An 18,722-nucleotide genomic window follows, 5' to 3' on the forward strand; every position below is an offset into this window, starting at 1 on the left:
CGGCCCTGTGCATTGGCCCAGAGCTTGAGCAACCTGCTGCCTGATTGGCCCGAGGGCCAGGGGCGGGGCTCCGGATGGTGGCGACCTGGAGAAGCCGGAATTAAGTTACTCTGGGAGAGCCCCGCCCCCAGCTCGCGCCGGATTTGAGGGGGCGGGGTCTTAGGGAGCCCCGCCCAGCGTTTGCGAGGCGGTGCTCAGTTCGATTCTGAGGTGGCTTAGGGGGCAGATTTTGTTAACGCCTGCGGAGCAGGGCTGAAGTCAGCTAGGGCGGTATGTAGTTGTCTTTCAATGATGCTCAGAGCTTATGCGTGAGGTCCTCGTGCGTATGAATCATCTGCGAACCTAGGTGGCCCTCAACAATCACTGACCCCTACCTGCTTGCTGATTCCTTGGGTCTTGGTCTTGGGTAGGGCTAGGGAATCTGAATTTTAAAAAAGACTAACAGTGATTCTGATGCATAGGTCTGCGGACTATGCTTTAAGAAACTGCTGGGCTAGGTTTTACTGCTAACTTGAAACGTGTCAGACTGCCGGGCAAGCCCTTCTGGTGAAGAGAGTATCGGATCTTAGAATCATAAGTATATCCTGGCTCTACCACCGACTCACTGTCACCTTGGATAATGCCACCCACAGAAAAGTTTGTAGGGGGATTCAGCGAGTTACTATATCTGAAATACCTACCATACAAACATCAAAAAAACTAATTTTCTGCTTATATTGGTGCCTTAGGATCAAGATGGTAATGGGAGTGCCTCAATCTGGAGAGCAAGTAATGAGACCCTCGTAAGTTTTTAGGATCTCTGTGTTATCTGGAGGATGAGGTATCTGTTTGGTTTTCTGTAGGTAGAAATGGCATAACGTGGGTCTCACCTACTTACCTGCTGGCAGAGCTAGACTTCTGTTTATACAAGCAAAGAAATAAGAAGAGCACCAGCAGTGTCTTTGACATAAGAAACTTATAGTTCTGGAGTTCCCGTCGTGGCGCAGTGGTTAACGAATCTGACTAGGAACCATGAGGTTGCGGGTTCGGTCCCTGCCCTTGCTCAGTGGGTTAACGATCCAGCGTTGCTGTGAGCTGTGGTGTAGGTCACAGACGCGGCTCGGATCCAGCGTTGCTGTGGCTCTGGCGTAGGCCGGTGGCTATGGCTCCGATTCGACCCCTAGCCTGGGAACCTCCATATGCCGCAGGGGTGGCCCAAGAAATAGCAAAAAAGACCAAAAAAAAAGAAACTTATAGTTCTTATGGTTTGCTTGTCCCCCCCACCCCTTTTCCATGCTTATTACAAATGCCAAATAGATACAAATTCACACCTTGTTCAAAAATCTTTTTTAATTGAATTGCCATATGTTGACCCCTTACACTGGAATTGTTTCTGATCACCATCCTTATCCCCTCCTGTACTTGGCTCCACATTTCTCCTCTCTATCCCTTTGGGAGGCATGTTTCATAAAATGGGTAAGCCATCTCCATTCTTCTGTGAAGCTACATGTAGAAAGAGACAAACCTGTCTGGATGTCATGAATTTAGAACAGATTCTTTTCCCAAGATTCCTAGAAAGAGTAAACAATACATGTCCCCACTTAGAGGGAATGAAATGTACCAATTTCTTAGTTGAGATTTAAGACGTTAGTGAATGCTTTCTCTAAGCCTTCTCCTTCCCCTCTCTATTGGGCTGAATGATCATGTAGAAGAGAACTCTGCCAGTTCTGTAATATAACAAAACAAACCAATTGTTTCTTTTTCCCCTTAAGTCACTGTATTTTGGGGGGCAATCTGTTACTTCCATCCCTCCAACTAATATCACAGCTAGATTTATGTAGATGGACATATGAATTTGTTGGGAAGCAATGTACGTGAAAGCACTTCACAATTTTTTAAAAGCACATGCAGTTCACTTTCTTAAGATCTGGCGTTTTATCTTCTTCAGGCATGAAGCTCAGATAGCTCTGGGTACTTGTTGGGAGCATCTCTGGGTTATTTTTTGGGAGAAAGATTTGAAACCCATGTTATTATTGCTAGGCCTGAGTTAGGGGAATGGTTTGAAACTGGTTTCTTTTCCAGGTCATCTCTGATTCATCTAAAAAGCCTTCTGTCTCCTTACCCTATTATTTGTTTAGCTAGGACTGTAAGGGAACATTGCTCGACCAGGAAATCTTTAACACTGATGACTCTTGTCCTAGGATAGCAAGCATAATCTACTCTATCACTTTCATTTTATGGAGGAATAAATTAGATCTAGAGAGAACTATGTTTGCTTTCTTTGAGTTGCACATCTGGAGAGAGAGAGCAAGCGAGAGAAGAGTGGCAAATAAAGAAAAGTCCAGAGAAAAGGAATAGGGGTGGAGATGGGAGAGATTTCAGGGTCAGAGCCCTAGCTAGGGCCATATCTAGTTAGGCTGCCTTGATGTGCCCTGAGGTCTATATGCATTACAGCCAGCCCCATGGATGTTTTTCCACAAGACTGCTAAACTCACAGATTTTCCTTTCCTTCCTTTTCAGCGTCTATTCCTCGGTCTTTGTCACAGCCTCTCAGGCTGGAATTTGTTTCTCCAGGTTACAGGTGGCTGACGTAGTAATTTAACCTCTGCAGCTGAGAGAAGTACAAGCCTCCGGAGAGGTCCATTTCCTTGGGAACTATGTACTAGTGCTCATGAACTATAGCTTTCTGGAAATAGTGTTCTGGTTTTTCTACATCAGAAAAATGACTTGATGGTGAAACCTGAGTTTCAGCAAGAAGGTATGCAAAGAACATGGTAGATTACTTGGGGGCAAGTGGCTCACAATGCGTGTCCCCACATAGAACTTCTTCTTCTTTTTTTTTTTTTTTTTTTTTGTCTTTTTAGGGCCTCACCCGAAGCATATGGAGGTTCCCAGGCTAGGGGTTGAATCAGAGCTGTAACTGCCGGCCTACACCACAGCCATGGTAACGCCAGATCAGAGCCTCGTCTGTGACCTACACCACAGCTCACAGCAATGCCAGGGATCAAACCCGTGTCCTCATGGATGCTAGTTGGGTTCCTTAACCACTGAGTTGCTAAGGGAATTCCCACATAGCACTTCTATAGCTAGACTGCATAGTCTCTTAGAATCCCTCCACACACTGAAAGCCAAAACAACGGATTCATTGAGCATATTTAGCCAAGGGAGAACAGAGAGAGAAAGTTTGTCTAAAGCAAAGACAGAGGGTGGTGATGAACGCTGTGGGCACAGCAGTTTGCTGACAAGGCAGTGTGGCAGCCCTTCGCAGGGGCCAGTATTTGTAGTGGAATAAGAGCTTATTCAGAATATTTGGATTCCCTGGAATCCTCAGTTGCATTTTGCAGCACAGCATTCCATGGCCCTTTTATGACAGAAGGGAGTTCATTTCTTAGCTTTCATCATCAGCCTTCTGTTCTTCCTAATGAGAGACATGCCCTTGAACCTCTCTGTTAGCATCCTCCAGCCGTATTAAAACTCACTTACCCTTAGCATTTCTTTCGCCTGATAAAACAACCTAGGACTAGCTGTGAGAAGCAGGATTAATTAGTTTTTCAGAACAATATTACTGAGTCCCACTGATGTTTTGAGTACTATACAAATGCTGTATTCTTGGGTCATTAGGGCTTCTGAGGGTGGGTTTGCAGATGAGGGTAATTCAGCTCAGTGATAACAATCTATGCAATGCTTTTTTTCATCTATATATTTTTTTTACTAAAGTATAGTTGATTAACAATATAATGTTAGTTTCAGATGTACAACGAAATGATTTTGTTATACATCTGTATAGTCTTTTTAAAAATTCTTTTGTGTTAAGGTTATAAGGTATTGAATATAGTTTCCTGTGCTATGCAGAAATCCTTGTTGTTTATCTGTTTTATATCTGCTAATGTATATCTGTTAATTCTATATTCCTAATTTATCCCTCTCTCCCCCCCTCTGGTACCCATATGTTTGTTTTCTATGTCTGTGAACCTGTTTCTGTTTTGTAAATGAGTTCATTTGTACTGTTAAAGATTCCACATGTAAGTGATACCATATGAGAGATATGTCTGACTTCATTTATATGATAATCTCTTTGTCCATCCATGTTGCTGCAAATGGCATTATTTCATTCTTTTTACGGCTGAGTAATATTTCCATTATGCATGTATACCATGTCTTCTTTACCCATTCACCTGTCAGTGGACATTTAGGTTGCTTCCATATCTTGGCCATTGTAAACAGTGCTGCTGTGAACATTGGGTTGCATATATCTTTTCTAGTTAGAGTGTCCTCTTTTCAGATATATGCCCAAGAGTGGGGCTGCTGGATCATATAGTAACTCTATCTCTAGTTTTTTAAAAAACTTACATGCTGTTTCCCATAGTGGCTGCACCAATTTACGTTCCCACTAAGAGTATAAGTAGGTTTCCTGTTCTCCACACCCATTTCTAGCATTTTTTCGTCTTTTTTTTGGGGGGTGCCACTCCCACAGCCTATAGAGGTTCCCAGGCTAGGGGTCGAATCAGAGCTGTGGCTGCTGACCTATGCCACAGCCACAGTAACGTGGGATCTGAACCATGTCTGTGACCTACACCACAGCTCACCGGATCCTTAACCCATTGAACGAGGCCAGGGATTGAACCCATGTCCTCATGGATGCTAGTTGGGTTCATTAACCACTGAGCCATGATGGGAACTCCTATGTTTTATAGGTTTTTTGATTATGGCTATTCTGACCGGTGTGAGTTAATACCTCATATAATTAGAGATGCTGAGCATCTTTTCCTGTGCCTGTTGGCCATCTGTTTGTCTCCTTTGGAGAAATGTTTATTTAGGTCTTCAGAGAATCTATACAATTCTAAATTATGACTCTTTCCTTCTTCCCTCCCTCTCTCCTGTCTTCATTCCTTTTTTCCTCCCTCTTTTTTTTTTTAATGAAGGAAAAAGAAGAGATGCTAGATCCAGCATTTCAAAACAAATGTGAATACTGTTGTAGTATGCTTTGTTTTATCTCCTTGATGGTACCATCTGAATAGATATTTTGTTCTGGTTTGTATATGAGGGGTCGTGCCAGTCAATCTACCCACCCTCATATATGAACATGTCCTAAAGTTCAATCGCAAAATTATTGTTTGTAGGTTGAAATACATTTTTCTACCAAAAAATGAAAATGTTTTATTTCCAAGGTTAGCTCCGTTATGAGTCCATTATGGGGTTAAAATGCTGTTACAAGCAAGAAAAAGAAGTAAAAAACAATACTGTTGCAATGCTGGTAGATATAATAAACAGAATATATAATACTGAATAAGTTTTTATGGTATATTTTTCTTAAATGCTGATGAAAAAGAAAAAAGGGTGATATGGTAGGAGTGAGGAAATGCTGTTTATTCAGAGGAGGCTGCATGTTGTTGAATACGTAGAGAATTGATGGCAGGATATCAGGAAAGGAGAAAATATGGAAAGATTAGTATGAAACAGGGAGTTCTTGTGGTGCAGTGGAAACAAGCCAATGTCCAGGAGGATGCAGGTTCGATCCTTGGCCTCGCTCAATGGGTTAAGAATCCAGCCTTGCCATGAGCTGTGGTGTGGGTCGCAGATATGGCTCATATCCCACATTGCCGTGGCTGTGGCTGTGGCGTGGGCTAGCAGCTGCAGCTCCAATTCAACTCCTAGCCTGGGAACTTCCATATGCTGCAGATGCGGCCCTAAAAAACAAACAAAAAAAATTAGTATGAAACAGATCTATGCTGTAGTATTACCTGGGACTACTGTGCTCTTAGCCCTTGTGAGCATCTGTGCCTGCCGGTGTCATACAAGATATGTTGAGTTAAAATACTAGCCTCACTATATACTGCCTGTGTATATATATATATTTTTTGTTTTTTGTTTTCTTTTTTACTTCTTCTTTTAAAATTTTTTAATTATCAACTTTGTATTAAAGTATAGTTGATTTACATTTTGCCAATTTCTGCTGTACAGCAGAGTGACCCAATTGTGCGTGTGTGTGTGTGTGTGTGTGTGTGTGTGTGTGTACTTTTTCTCATATCATCCCCCATCATGTTCTATCCCAAGAGATTGGACAGAGTTCCCTGTGCTATACAGCAGGAAATCATTGATTATCCACTTTAAATGTAATAGTTTGCATCTACTAACCCCAAATTCCCAGCCCATCCCACTCCCTCCTCCTTCCCACTTGGCAACCACAAGTCTTTTGTGGCTGTATATGTTTTTTTTTTTCCCCCTTTTTAGGGCTGCACCTGGGGCATATGGAGGTTCCCAGGCTAGGAGTTGAATCAGAGCTTTAGCTGCCAGCCTACACTGTAGCTACGGCAACGCAGGATCCTTAACCCACTAAGCAAGGCCAGGGATCGAACCTGTGTCCTCATGGATGCTAGTCAGATTCCTTAACCGCTGAGCCATGACGGGAACTCCAATGGCTGTATATGTCTTTTAATGCGTCTCCTATTTCAGAATATGTGGGAGGATAGGTAAAAGGAGATGGGGATTCCCAGATCATAGGCTCCATCATATTGCTTATCATTTGGGGTCTCATATTAATCTCCATTATACATCCCCCTTCCATTCCATCCCCTGGGTCTCCTAGGTCCCCTAGCCTGCATCAAAATCACCTGAATGGTTTACTAAAACGCAAGCTGCTGGGTTCCACCCTCAGGTTTTCTAATTCATTAGGGTGGGGATGGGGCCCAAGAATTCAATTTCAAACAAGTTTCCAGGTGATACTGATGCTGCTGGTCTTGGCACCACACTGCACCGTCGTTGTGAGCAGCATAGTGTCTGGCTGTAGGCTTCAGCCCTCCCCACCCTGTCACAATCAGGCATGCCTGTGGCTCTGCCCTGGACATTCCAAGCTTCATATCTGGTCCTCTGGAGGTTGAGGTCCATTTCCTTCCCAAGCCCCAAAGATACTTTGCAGACTAAAGACTGTGGATCCCTGTTCTGACAACTGTCCACATTGGAAATCCCTAGGGTTCTGGGTCTTGGAAATCTCAATCTCTCTTCATCCCATTTCCTTCTTTTTTGGTTGCCTGCAGCATGTCTCACCCCCAGCAAATCAACCCTGCTGAGGCTTAGCTTTTCACCACCTCTTCTAAGTAGCACGAAGTCTTAACTCATCCTGTTTATGGTGGATATGTGATCCTGAAAGCCAATCAGTGTCACACCTCTTCCCTCCAATAGCTTTTGGCAATTCTCCATCCCCTGTCTCAGAGCTGCTGTCATGAAAGCTGTGAAGTGGCTTCCAGGAACAAAGTTCCATAGCTTTGGCTCCCACATAAGTTCAGATACTTTCCAGGTACCATCTCATCTCTCACGTGTTCTCTCAGGAAAGTGGTTTTACAGAACTGCAGTTTCAAGCCCACAGCAGCCTTGGGGTAAAGCCGAGATCTCTATAATATTTCTTTTGTTTGGTCCCCACCAGCCTCACAACAAAGCCTTACCCTTAATTGGTTTCTGTGAATCAGAGGAGCTTGCTCACATACAGTCACAAGGAGCATCCTCTCAGGTACTGTGAAGTGCTTGCCATTTTCTCCTCTTTGACTCAGGATTTCTTCCTTTCTCAGCATGTCCTCAGGTGACCTGTTGCTGAGACGTCAGATTCCCCCAGAGACCCTGCAGGTACCCAAGATGGCTTCACCTCTCCTACTGCCCTGCTCTCTGTGCAGCTCTGCACTCCCAGACCCCTGCCGCAGGCACTGCCACTGGTGGTCCTGCTACATCAGGGTGAAACCTCCCGGGTCAGAGACACTAATGTCTCTGCTGAATGCATTGGTCCCTGCTGCTGGCAGAATTGCTAGAGTCCTGCCTATCAATGTGGACACTGCTGGTGGCACTGATGTGGTAAAGACTTCACAGCACAATAGGGTCAGTGCTGAAGTGGGAAGGATCTGTTTATGTCTTTTGTCTTAAGCTTTTTAACTGGGTTCCAAGACAGATCTTCCTGGTGTTGCCACTGACTAGAGAGAATTTAGTTAAGGAACCTTTGGTTAGCTGCCTTCCTGATCCCTGTTACATAGAATTAGTGCTGAGAAGTAGCTGTGCATGTGTTTAAAAAACGTTCCGAGCCCTCCACCCTACCTCTGAATGCAGAGGTAGGGACCTAGTTTCCCACAATGTGAACAGAGCTGATGTGTATCATTTCCAGGCCAAGGAGTTTAAGAAGTAGGTGTACCTCCTTTCTGGTCTTTCTTTCCTCTCTGTCTGGCTCAAAGACCTCAGGGAATATCAGAATATAGGATGGAAGGAACCAGGACATCCACTATAGACTCTTCTATAAGCAAGAAATGTATTTTCTACGCACTTAAAATGATTAAAACAGTAAGTTGCATGTCACGTATAGTTTACTTCAATTAAAAAACCTATTTCTACAGAGATAAGTGACTGAAAATTTGAGGTTTATTTGTACAGCAGCTAATGTTATCCTGATTGTTTCTCAGCTCCCCAAGTTTGTTCTATTTTAGGCTTCGTTTCCCAGAACTCTGGTACAAGGCACACCCAGAGTGCAATAGAAGCAACACTCAAAATTCCTCCTCCCTTTTCACATTGGCCCTTCGTCCTTGGGAAATCTTTCTGTGTCTGGACCCCCTTAACACTGCTTTAAAGACCTTTCTAGAAACAGACTCTTTTAATTATAAAATAGTTGTATATTTATTAAAACAACTATATCATAAATAGTTACATATTATATAACTATAATTATATAGTTATATATATATATTATATAACTTGTCTTTTCCTAACCCTAACCCTAACCCCAGGGACAAGACCCCAGAGACAAGTTGCCTGGCTCTGAACCCCAGCTCCTTCCCTTTCTAGCTGTGTGACCCTAGGCAAGTTACTCACCCTCTGTGTGTCTCCATTGTCTTAACTGCAAATGGGGCAATAACATCACTTACCTTCAAAGGTTCTTGTGAGGATCCATGAGTCAAAAGATACTGAATACGCAAACCTGCCTGGAGTACACATCCCTGCTACCTGTGTTAACTCTGCTACTATTGATAATGTACCTTACAGCCCCTCCAGTCCTACTTACACATGAGTGAATCTTGGGAAATAATTTAAATTTGAGCTGAGCTCATTCCTACGAAATAGTCAAATGTCATATTAATAATAGATCTAATTTTCACAGAGAGAGAAAGGGCAGATCCTTATCTTTTGGAGTCTTAACCCCAAAGGTCCTTGAGTATCTGTTATGTATCAAGCAATGTGCCAGGCCATTTCACATATATTTTGCTATTTGTCATTACAAAATTCTTCATAATTAAACCACTGGACAAGAAGAATACATTCACCAGAAAAATTTAATTTGATGAAATGAGGAATCATGATGCAATATTAACTATTCCTACATATTGCAATATTGTATTGTATATTTATCTCTAAAATGTAGAATTATTTTTAGAATATTATTTGTGCTTTAGAATTTTTATTAATAAGAAAAAGGCAAATAGATAAAACCAGATCAGTTAAATATTATTTCTATTTCAGAAGAAAAATAACATTAAAAAATATGAGATTTTGCAATCCTCCTCAATTGTCACCTGTATCTGTTTAAGATATATGATACATAATCCTAATATTATATAAAGCATGCTCTATTATATACCTTTAAATATATATATAATTCTATTAATATGAAAGAATAGAAAGTTCATTTTAAAAGTTATGAGTGGATAAAATTTTATATTTAAAAAGCATTTTATTTTAGTTATTATTCAACTTAGAGAAATCATTATTTTCTCAAGATTAGTGGGCATGTATTTGAAGACTATTCTAATGAAAATTCAAAAGTCATTGGTTTATTTCCATGATAATGAACCCTTAAAGAAATTATGTAAACACCTCAGAATTCTAAAAAAGAATGCTGAGAACATGCTCTTCTATAAAATCAAAATTTAAATTCAAGTTTGCAAAATAATATGACAGCTCTGTCTAGACTATAATTCAAGTAATTGAAATTAGTTGCAGATTTTGAAAGAAACATGTAACAGTATAAAAGTATTAATTTTACCACAAGGGTAAATGAAGGGATGAAGTTAACTTGCTGAATTCCAAGAATCAAGTCACATAGACTACCCAAGCATTTTTTTTTTTTTTTTTTGCTTTTTAGGGCCACACCTGTGGCTTATGGAGGTTCCCAGGCTAGGGGTTGAATGGGAACTACAGCTGGTGGCCTATACCACAGCCACAGCAGTGCAGGATCCAAGTCCTGTGTGCAACCTATAACACAGCTCATGGCAACACTGGATCCTTAACCCGCTGATCAAGGCCAGGGATTGAACCCATAACCTCTTAGTTACTAGTCGGATTCCTTTCTGCTGGACCACAACGGGAACTCCAACATCTTTTTTTTTTTTTAATAATAATAAAAAAATCTCTAAAAGTGAACAGCTATTAATTCATTTCTGGTTGGTGAATATATAATATATGTGAGTATAGTATGACTATGTAACTGAGATTATTTTAAATGATAAATAATCCTGTCTTAATAAAAGTATGGAACATCTAAATGAGAAAGCTTTTGTCTTTTTTTTTAGGAAAAGAAAATTTGAAGAAAACATAATGGAAGTGTTGCTGTCTAACGCTATTGTTTAGGAATTACTTTTCAGAGAAAGCAAACTTTGTCAGTATTTCTAATTAAATATCTTTCATTCTCTTAATAGTAAAACTCTAATCACAAGTGACTCTGAATTCCTCTTCTACACTTTGCTTATGATAAAATGGCAAGATAAAAATAATACTTTTTTTTTTTTTTTAAAGGAGTAGGAGTTCCCTTTGTGACTCAGCAGTTAATTGACTGACTAGGATCCATGAGGATGCAGGTTCAATCCCTGGCCTTGCTGGTTAAGGATCTGGCATTGCCGTGAATTGTGGTTGCAGACATGGCTCGGATCTGGCATTGCTGTTGCTGTGGCTGTGGCATAGGCCAGTGGCTGTAGCTCCAATTTGACCCCTAGCCTGGGAATCTCCATATGCCACGGGCATAGCCCTAAAAAAACAAAAACAAACAAACAAAAAGGAGTGAACTAAGAGGTTCTAATTCATTATTTTATTGTTTTTGTGTGTGTGTTTTTCCTCTTCCTCCTCAGTTATAAAATCCTCAGCCTAAAAAATCCCAAATCTTCAAGGCTTGTTCCAGATATCATGCCTCTAAGAAGTCCTGTTTTGTTTTTGTGCTATTTCTTGTGATCTCTTCTGGCCTTGTGCACGTTGTATGTTTAGCTCATATTGTATTCTGTCATACAATGTTAAATCCTCTGCGACAAGGTTTGTGCCTTCCTCATTTCTGTGTCACCTGTGGGGCCAAGCACAGACCTTACGCACAATGGGCCCATTCGCTGAATTAAAAATGCTGAATACTTAGGATTTTTCCATCCTCTATGAAATAATTTGTGTTTCTTCGATGCAGGCCTCTCTCCTCATTTTATGTTGGCCTGTAAATCCCTCCAGAATGAAGTCAGGCCTGTGGTATGACTCAGCAATGCCCTGCCTTGGTAGCTTCTACAGAATGGAAGGAAGTTTGTCCCAGCCACACCAGGTGGCAGTGTGACCCACGCCTGCATGGCCACTAAGGCAAGTGTATGAGGAAAAACAATGCAGTGATTCTACAAAGAAAACTTTGAAAATAATTTAACCCCAAAGGGATAAATGAACTCAATTTTTTGTTTCTCAATTTTAACCAGAGATTCTAAGATTTGTGTGATTTATATGACAGCTGCTGACAGGGAAAAGTGAAAAAAGGAAGTCATTATTTGCACTGTCAACAGGTACACAGAGAAATAAATACGTATCTTGGCAGACAGGAGTAAATATTTGCATTATATAAAGGAATAGAGATGATTATATTGAAAGTTATGGTTTTAAATGATTTTCTGAATATGAGAATAGCTGTAAATGGCACCATTATTCCTTGTAATTCAAATGGTCAGACTATCCTACCTAGCAAAAATTAAGAGATTAATCTGATTCTCAAGAAGCATTATTTTTGGAGTTATAAAATGGTTGAGTTTTTTTTGGTGCAGGTGAGTGATTTCTGCAAAATGTTTTCCATGTATTATTGTCTTAAAGTTGGGATTGTAACTGAAGTCCCTCTGAGTTTGGTTTATGGTAAATAAGGGATAATTACATAATTTTGTTATGAGTACCATATTCCTCCATGAAGTAGCACACTCTACAATACTAGGTAGGTATTGAAAGGATGAAAATGCAGCCTAACCTTCCAAGACCCCAAGAAGGTAGTAAAGAGTCCTAACTCCAGCTTCCTAAAAAGCCCTAGATGCCCCGAATTCCAGACCCTGCTCACTGCCAGTAAATAGGTAGAAGGTCACACTTCTTGCTGTTCCAGGGCTTGCTATCCTGGCCTAAGTAAGATAACAGGAAATGAGTTGACTAATTGCTTATCTGGATTCTGTAAAACTAACTGGCGCCATAGAAGAATTGATTACACATTGAAAGCCCTAGTGACCTATCTCAACTGCAATCTGTCACTCTGCCCAGGAGCCCGCGCAAATGCGGACCTCCGGAACTGTAGAAAAAATGATTGGTCCACGGAGCGCGGGCTCTCGATGTTTTAAAATGATTGGTTTGCGATGCGCAGGCTTTGTTGTGAACCCCATAAAAGCTGTCCCTATTCTGCACTCGTGGCCGCAGTCCTCTACCCCTGCGTGGCGTACGACTGTGGGCCCCAGCGTGCTTGGAATAAAAATCCTCTTGCTGTTTGCATCAAGACCGCTTCTCGTGAGTGATTTGGGGTGTCGCCTCTTCCGAGTCCGAACAAGGGGGATTTTCCTTCTACTGGCCTTTCAGTATCATCACTTGTACATTTCAGTTGGTTTTCTGAGTATGTGTTGTAACTGAAAGATAGAAGAAGCACTTGCCAACAGAAATCTCTCTTTTAGGGGTTATTGTGGACATTTATCATTTAGGGCATTTCTGGTTGCCTGACACTTCTCTAATGTTTAGAATATGTCCTGTCTTATGAGTTCAACTTAGCCAGGTTGAAACAGAAAACTAGCTTTCCCAGGGTGGAGGCATCAGGAATTGCATTAGTGCACTAAGTTAAAACAAAGGCCAGAGAACTAACCCCCCCTCACCATGTGAAACACAGCAAGAAGACAGCTGTCTATGAACCAAGGAGCGGGTCCTACCAGACAACTGACTCTGCCAGCACCTCGATCTTGGACTTCTCAGCCTCCAGAATTGTGAGAACTAAATGCCTGCTGTTAAAGCCATCACAACTTTTATGGCACTTTTGTTGTAGTAGCCTCAGTGCCACAATGCACTAAACACTACCCACCCACCCCCTCAGTGAAATATTGGTCTCATTTTTATTTATTTATTTATTTTTTTGTCTTTTTAGGGCCGCACCTGCAGCATATGGAGGTTCCCAGGCTAGGGGTCCAATCGGAGCTGTAGCTGCCAGCCTACACCACAGCCACAGCAACTCCAGATCCGAGCCACATCTGAGACCTACACTGCAACTCACAGCAACACTGGATCCTTAACCTACTGAGTGAGGCCAGGGATCAAACCTGCAACCTCATGGTTCCTAGTTGGATTTGTTTCTGCTGCACCGCTATGGGAACTGGTATGCCCTCTTTTTATGCCTGGCCAATGTAATGTTTATGAAATTCATCCATGTCTTTATCAGTAATTTATTCCTTTTTTTATTGCTCAGTCTTATTCCATTGTAAAAATTTGCAACTTGTTTATCTATTCACCTGTAGGTAGCCATTTGTATTGTTTCCAGTTTGAGCTGTTATTAATGTTTATAGACAAGTCTTTTTATAGGCATGTTTTCATTCTCTTGGGTAGATATCTGAGATTGTAGTTGCTGTTGTGTATTATCTGTTTTTACATATTGTTGGATTTGATTTGCTAATATTTTATTTAGAATTTCCATGTTGGGAGTTCCCGTTGTGGTGCAATGGAAACAAATCTGATTAGGAACCATGAGGTTGCAGGTTCAATTCCTGGCCTTGCTCAGCAGGTTAAGGATTCAGTGTTGCTGTGAGCTGTGGCATAGGTTGCAGACACGGCTTGGATCTGGCGTTGCTGTGGCATAGGCTGGCAACTGTAGCTATGATTAGACCCCTAACCTGGGAACCTCCATATGCTGCGGGTGTGACCCTAAAAAGCAGGAAAAAAAATTGTTTTCATGTTTACATTCACAGGGCCAAGGAATTCACAATAACTGTCCAAGAGGGATGCATTTAGTCCTTTGCTGAGATGTTGACATGAAACTTATCCTTTGGCTCCTTATCCTGTGTTGGAACCATCACAGCAATAGTCCCCTGATCCTAAACAATGGTAAGGAGTTCCTGTTGTGGCTCAGTGGTTAATGAGTCCGACTAAAAACCAGTGAGGTGCGGGTTCGATCCCTGGCCTTGCTCAGTGGGTTAAAGATCCGGTGTTGCCGTGAGCTGTGGTGTAGGTCACAGATGCGCCTCAGATCCTGAGCTGCTGTGGCTCTGGCTCTGGCGTAGGCCAGTGGCTACAGCTCCGATTCGACCCCTAGCCTGGGAACCTCTATATGCCGTGGGAGTGGCCCAAGAAATGCCAAAAAAAAAAAAAAGAAGAAGACTATAAACAATGGTAAATAGGACCAGAACACATATAAGCCAGATGAAATCATCCATCACCACAGCAAGAAAGGCATAAGAAATGAGTAATTGGGCCGTGGCAATGAGGAATCATGCAGAAATTCAGAGGCTACGACACTCCATCCTCATAACTGAGTAAATTCACCCTACCTTCCTTCTAGTCTTTGTTTTTTGGGCCTCTATGTATCCATATTCTTAGGCATCCAGTCCTTAAGTTGATGATCTTCTGATGGCATCACAGACACAGACTCCCGAAAGGGGCACTGTACTTTTTGGGGGACTAGTGGTATAATTTAAAATGTCATTATGAGGCAAACTGTATTTAGGTGTAGCAATGTAACCACTAAGCCACTGTACCCAAAGGTGAGTCCAGAGAGGAGCAGTCACCCTGGATCCATGGAATTACAGCTATTGATACAGATGGATCAAATGTCCTTTTCCTCAAGTGTGAAATGTCTCTGCAGTGTCCATTGCTTTAAAGATCATCAGGTTTCCCAAAAGTAAGAAATATTTATTCCACAGCAAATTTTTCCATTTGCAAGTTAAGATCTACAATTAATTTACTGGAACTTCTCTCTTCTGCGTACTTCTCAAATACTCGACTGAACCTCTGGCATGTATTGAGGCAATCAGTAGATTTTAAAGAAAGCAATCAAGATTCCAAAATGTCTCATCACTAAACTGGAAATTATTAAAGATAATTGAAGTGAAAGACAAAGAACACATTGTTCTCCGGACTCATTTCACTTCTCCCCGACAATGAATTTTCATGAGGTCCTGGGACTATTAAAGTAAATTGATGTTTTAAAGTCTGTGATTATTTGTGACAAGAGTACAGAATTTGTAGGCTTTTGTTTGTATATTTATATTTATACCAATATTGTATGAGCAATTGTGGGTAAAATACTTCTGTTTTAAAATTTCTCCTTTGCTATAGTTTTTGCCACACGTCACTTAAATGAATACTTGTTATATGTGAAACACAGACGCTTTAATGACTTGCCTTTAGAATGGTTATTTGAGGGGAGGAAATTAAAAATGGAGCACAATATAAAAAGAGCATATGCCTTAATCCAGCACCTTAGACTGCTCGGCCACTCTACCGCTAAATGTAATAAATTCATTGAGTAATTAAGAAAAAAAGTATATGCCTTTGTTGGGGAAGGATCTGTTACAGTAAGTTTTCTGAACACCTAAAGCTTACATCTTCCAGAGCTGCCTTTTTTCTTTTAACCAATTAAATAATATTCTTTCAAAATGTAATACTTAGGAAGGAGGCCAAGATAGTGGTAGGAAATTAAGAGGTACAAACTACTACGTATAAAATAAATAAGCTAAAGGGATATACTGTATAGCACAGGAAATACAGCCAAAGTTTTATAATTACTGTAAATGGAGTATAATCTATAAAAGTATTAAATCACTGTGTTGTACACCTGAAACTAATATAATGTTATAAACCAACTACACTTCTGTAAAAAAAGCGTAATGCTTGGAAGTTCCCGTTGTGGCTCAGCAGTAACGAAACCAACTAGTATCCACAAGGATGTGGGTTTGATCCCTGGTGCTGCTCAGGGGGTTAAGGATCTGGCAATGCTGTGAGCTGTGATGTAGGTCACAGAGGCGGCTCAGATCTGGCATTGCTGTGGCTGTGGTGTAGGCTGGCAGCTGCAGCTCCTATTCAAGCCCTAGACTGGGAACTTTCATATGGTGCAAGTGCAGCCCTAAAAAGTTAAAAAAAAAACAAACTTGTTTTCTTGCCATTTTAGCAGAATATATACAATATAATCAATATATACAAGACAACCATGCACATCACTTCACCAAGGGGTGTTGCCCTAGAGGTTTATTAAAAGTTCATAGATGCAAAGGAAGTCAGAGGAGGAAGCAGCATAGCAGTTTGGGGCCATATAGTCGATGGCGAGTCCACCTCTCATCTCCTTCTGACTGCCTCCCTCCCCCATCCCGCACCCATTCACTTCTAACCTATTCCTTTCAACCCCGGAAGACTGAGGATTGATACAGGGAACAAAATAACTTTATTCCCTCACTAACTTTGTTTTATATTCTTTTACTTTTTTGTTTTGAAGAGGGACCCAGGAAGGACTCTCAATGGTTTCATGCAGGAGTCAAGTGTTCATATTCACAGGCCTTTTTTTTTTTTTTCCTATAGGTCTCCCAGTTTATTAAAGTTTGCAAAAGAGTGACTGCTGGAGAGGTCTGTGTACATCATGAACTTTCAGTTCTAAGAAGAGTAAATTCTGGGTAGCTAATGTACAGCACGGTGACATGGGGACTATAGTTAATAAATAATAAATACCATATTATATACTTGAAATTTGACGAGCATATAGATCTCACATGTTCTTACTACACACACACACACACACACAAATGGTAACTGAGGTGAAGGATATATTAACTAACTTGATTGGGGTAATCATTTCACAGTGTATATAAACATTAAATCATCACATTGTATACCTTAAATATATACAACTGTTATTTCTCAATTATGTCTCAATAAAGATGCAGGGGGTGTTCTGTGTACTTCAGAGTATTGGAAAATCATGGTGGGCTCACTCAAAACTCGGCTTTTCTACCCTTTTCTTTTCATCTCTTATTTTAGAAGCAGATCCTGAGACAGTGATTCAAATGAGAATACAGACATTCCTCTGTATCCATGGCTTCTGCATCCTCTGATTCAATCAACCTAGGATTCGATGAGCATGTAGATCTGACCTGCTCAATATTTTTCTGGGTGGAAAATATTTGAAAACAATCGAGAAGTTTCCAAAAAAGCAAAGCTTGAATCTGCTGCTGACTGACAACTGTTTACATAGTATTTACATTGTATTAGGTATTATAGACAATCTAAAGAAGATGTAAAGTACACAGGAGGCTGTGTGTGGGTTATATGAAAATAAGATGTCATTTTATATAAAGGACTTGAGCATCTGTGCAATTTGGTATCTGCAGAGTTCTGGGAACCAATCCCCTTATAAACTGTAGTTTATTTGGCAGATGAAGGCAGGGCCATGGGGGCTTGAGGAGGAAGTCAAGGCAGGCTGAAGAGGTGTGCTTAATGGGCCAGCTCCCACTATGGGCAGCTAAGCATCACTCCACTGCTCACAGGTCCACAGTGGCACCCATGCTGGCAGACCCCCCTCGGTCTGGATTGTCAGTGGGAAGTTGACAGAGTGTTAGCGTCTCTGCATTTTCTACCTGCCTACAAGGGGTGCTGTGTGCTTGGGTGGCCAGAGAAAGCCCTCAAGTAAAGAAATGTGGGTCCTTGTAAGATAGAAATAAGGCATGTTAATAGAAAAACTAACGCATGTTAAAATTTTTAACAATTTATCTGAGCAAAAATCGGTATGAATCAGGCAATGACGAATGAAAGTGGTAAGCAGTGTTCCACCACTGGCAGGTGCTGGCGGAGAGACTTTTATAAGGACATTATTGATTGGCTGAAGCTTAAAGCCTAGTTGGCTGTTCGTGATTGGTTGTTCTTAGGTTTGGATTGTGTAGTCTTGCGGCACTAATAGGCTTAGATTTTGGTTTGCTTATGTCGGCCACCGTGGCATTAAAGCCACCTCAGTCTGATGGCCTCTTTGTTTAATCAGTTTGACAGGCTGCATGCACTGAAGTGACCATGGCAAGGAGATGTGGGTGGGCCACCAATGGTGTCCATTGCAGCTGGAGACCTTGACATGAGAATGGCAGCTACTTATAAGCCTGTGATTTGTAGACTTGCATTTTGAGAACAAATTTTCAACCCAAATAAAGAGGTAAACTGAGGCAAGTTTAAATGACTGGAAATTGAGTTTACTCTGGAATAGCAGAGGAATTGTAATTTGAGCGTGCTAACTGTAGCAAGCTACAGGAGAGTCCATTAAGGGTTTAGGGTGAACTATATTTATGGAAAAGAAGTACAAAGAGCCTGATGTCCAGCCGGAGTTCAAGCAGCAAGTTCTCTGACTTGAGGATTGGGAGAGATTGTTGGTGGATGTTTATTGGTTAGGAGATAAGTTACCAGTCTTCTTTAAATCAAGTATTTAGGGGAAATCATTTTCTCAGTTCCTATCTTTCATTTTCTTGAGGGCACATACATGAGATTCTCCATTTCATATACTCCAATTCCAT

The 18,722-nt window shown here is 41.2% G+C and overlaps 1 long non-coding RNA gene across 5 annotated transcripts; it reads left to right on the forward strand.

Moving 5' to 3' along the window:
* The first annotated feature begins 51 nt into the window (after positions 1-51).
* LOC102163716 (uncharacterized) lies at positions 52-18,381 on the forward strand. Of its 5 annotated transcripts, XR_014838088.1 has the most exons (8): positions 52-270; positions 729-782; positions 2,500-2,737; positions 11,387-11,550; positions 13,085-13,178; positions 14,151-14,286; positions 16,753-16,797; positions 17,209-18,381. It is a non-coding gene; the product is annotated as an uncharacterized LOC102163716 (long non-coding RNA). The 5 variants fall into 5 exon arrangements; XR_014838087.1 differs by lacking the exon at positions 17,209-18,381 and having other exon boundaries at positions 16,753-16,871; XR_014838086.1 differs by lacking the exons at positions 13,085-13,178; positions 14,151-14,286; positions 16,753-16,797; positions 17,209-18,381 and adding an exon at positions 10,515-10,600 and having other exon boundaries at positions 168-270; positions 10,738-12,703.
* The last annotated feature ends 341 nt before the right edge of the window (positions 18,382-18,722 follow it).

The sequence above is a fragment of the Sus scrofa genome, chromosome 2 (genome assembly GCF_054392235.1).
Source record: "Sus scrofa isolate SSC_HxYL_T2T_F1_AM1 chromosome 2, Sscrofa_HxYL_maternal_Yorkshire_Landrace_v2.0, whole genome shotgun sequence".
In the NCBI taxonomy this organism is placed as follows: domain Eukaryota; kingdom Metazoa; phylum Chordata; class Mammalia; order Artiodactyla; family Suidae; genus Sus; species Sus scrofa.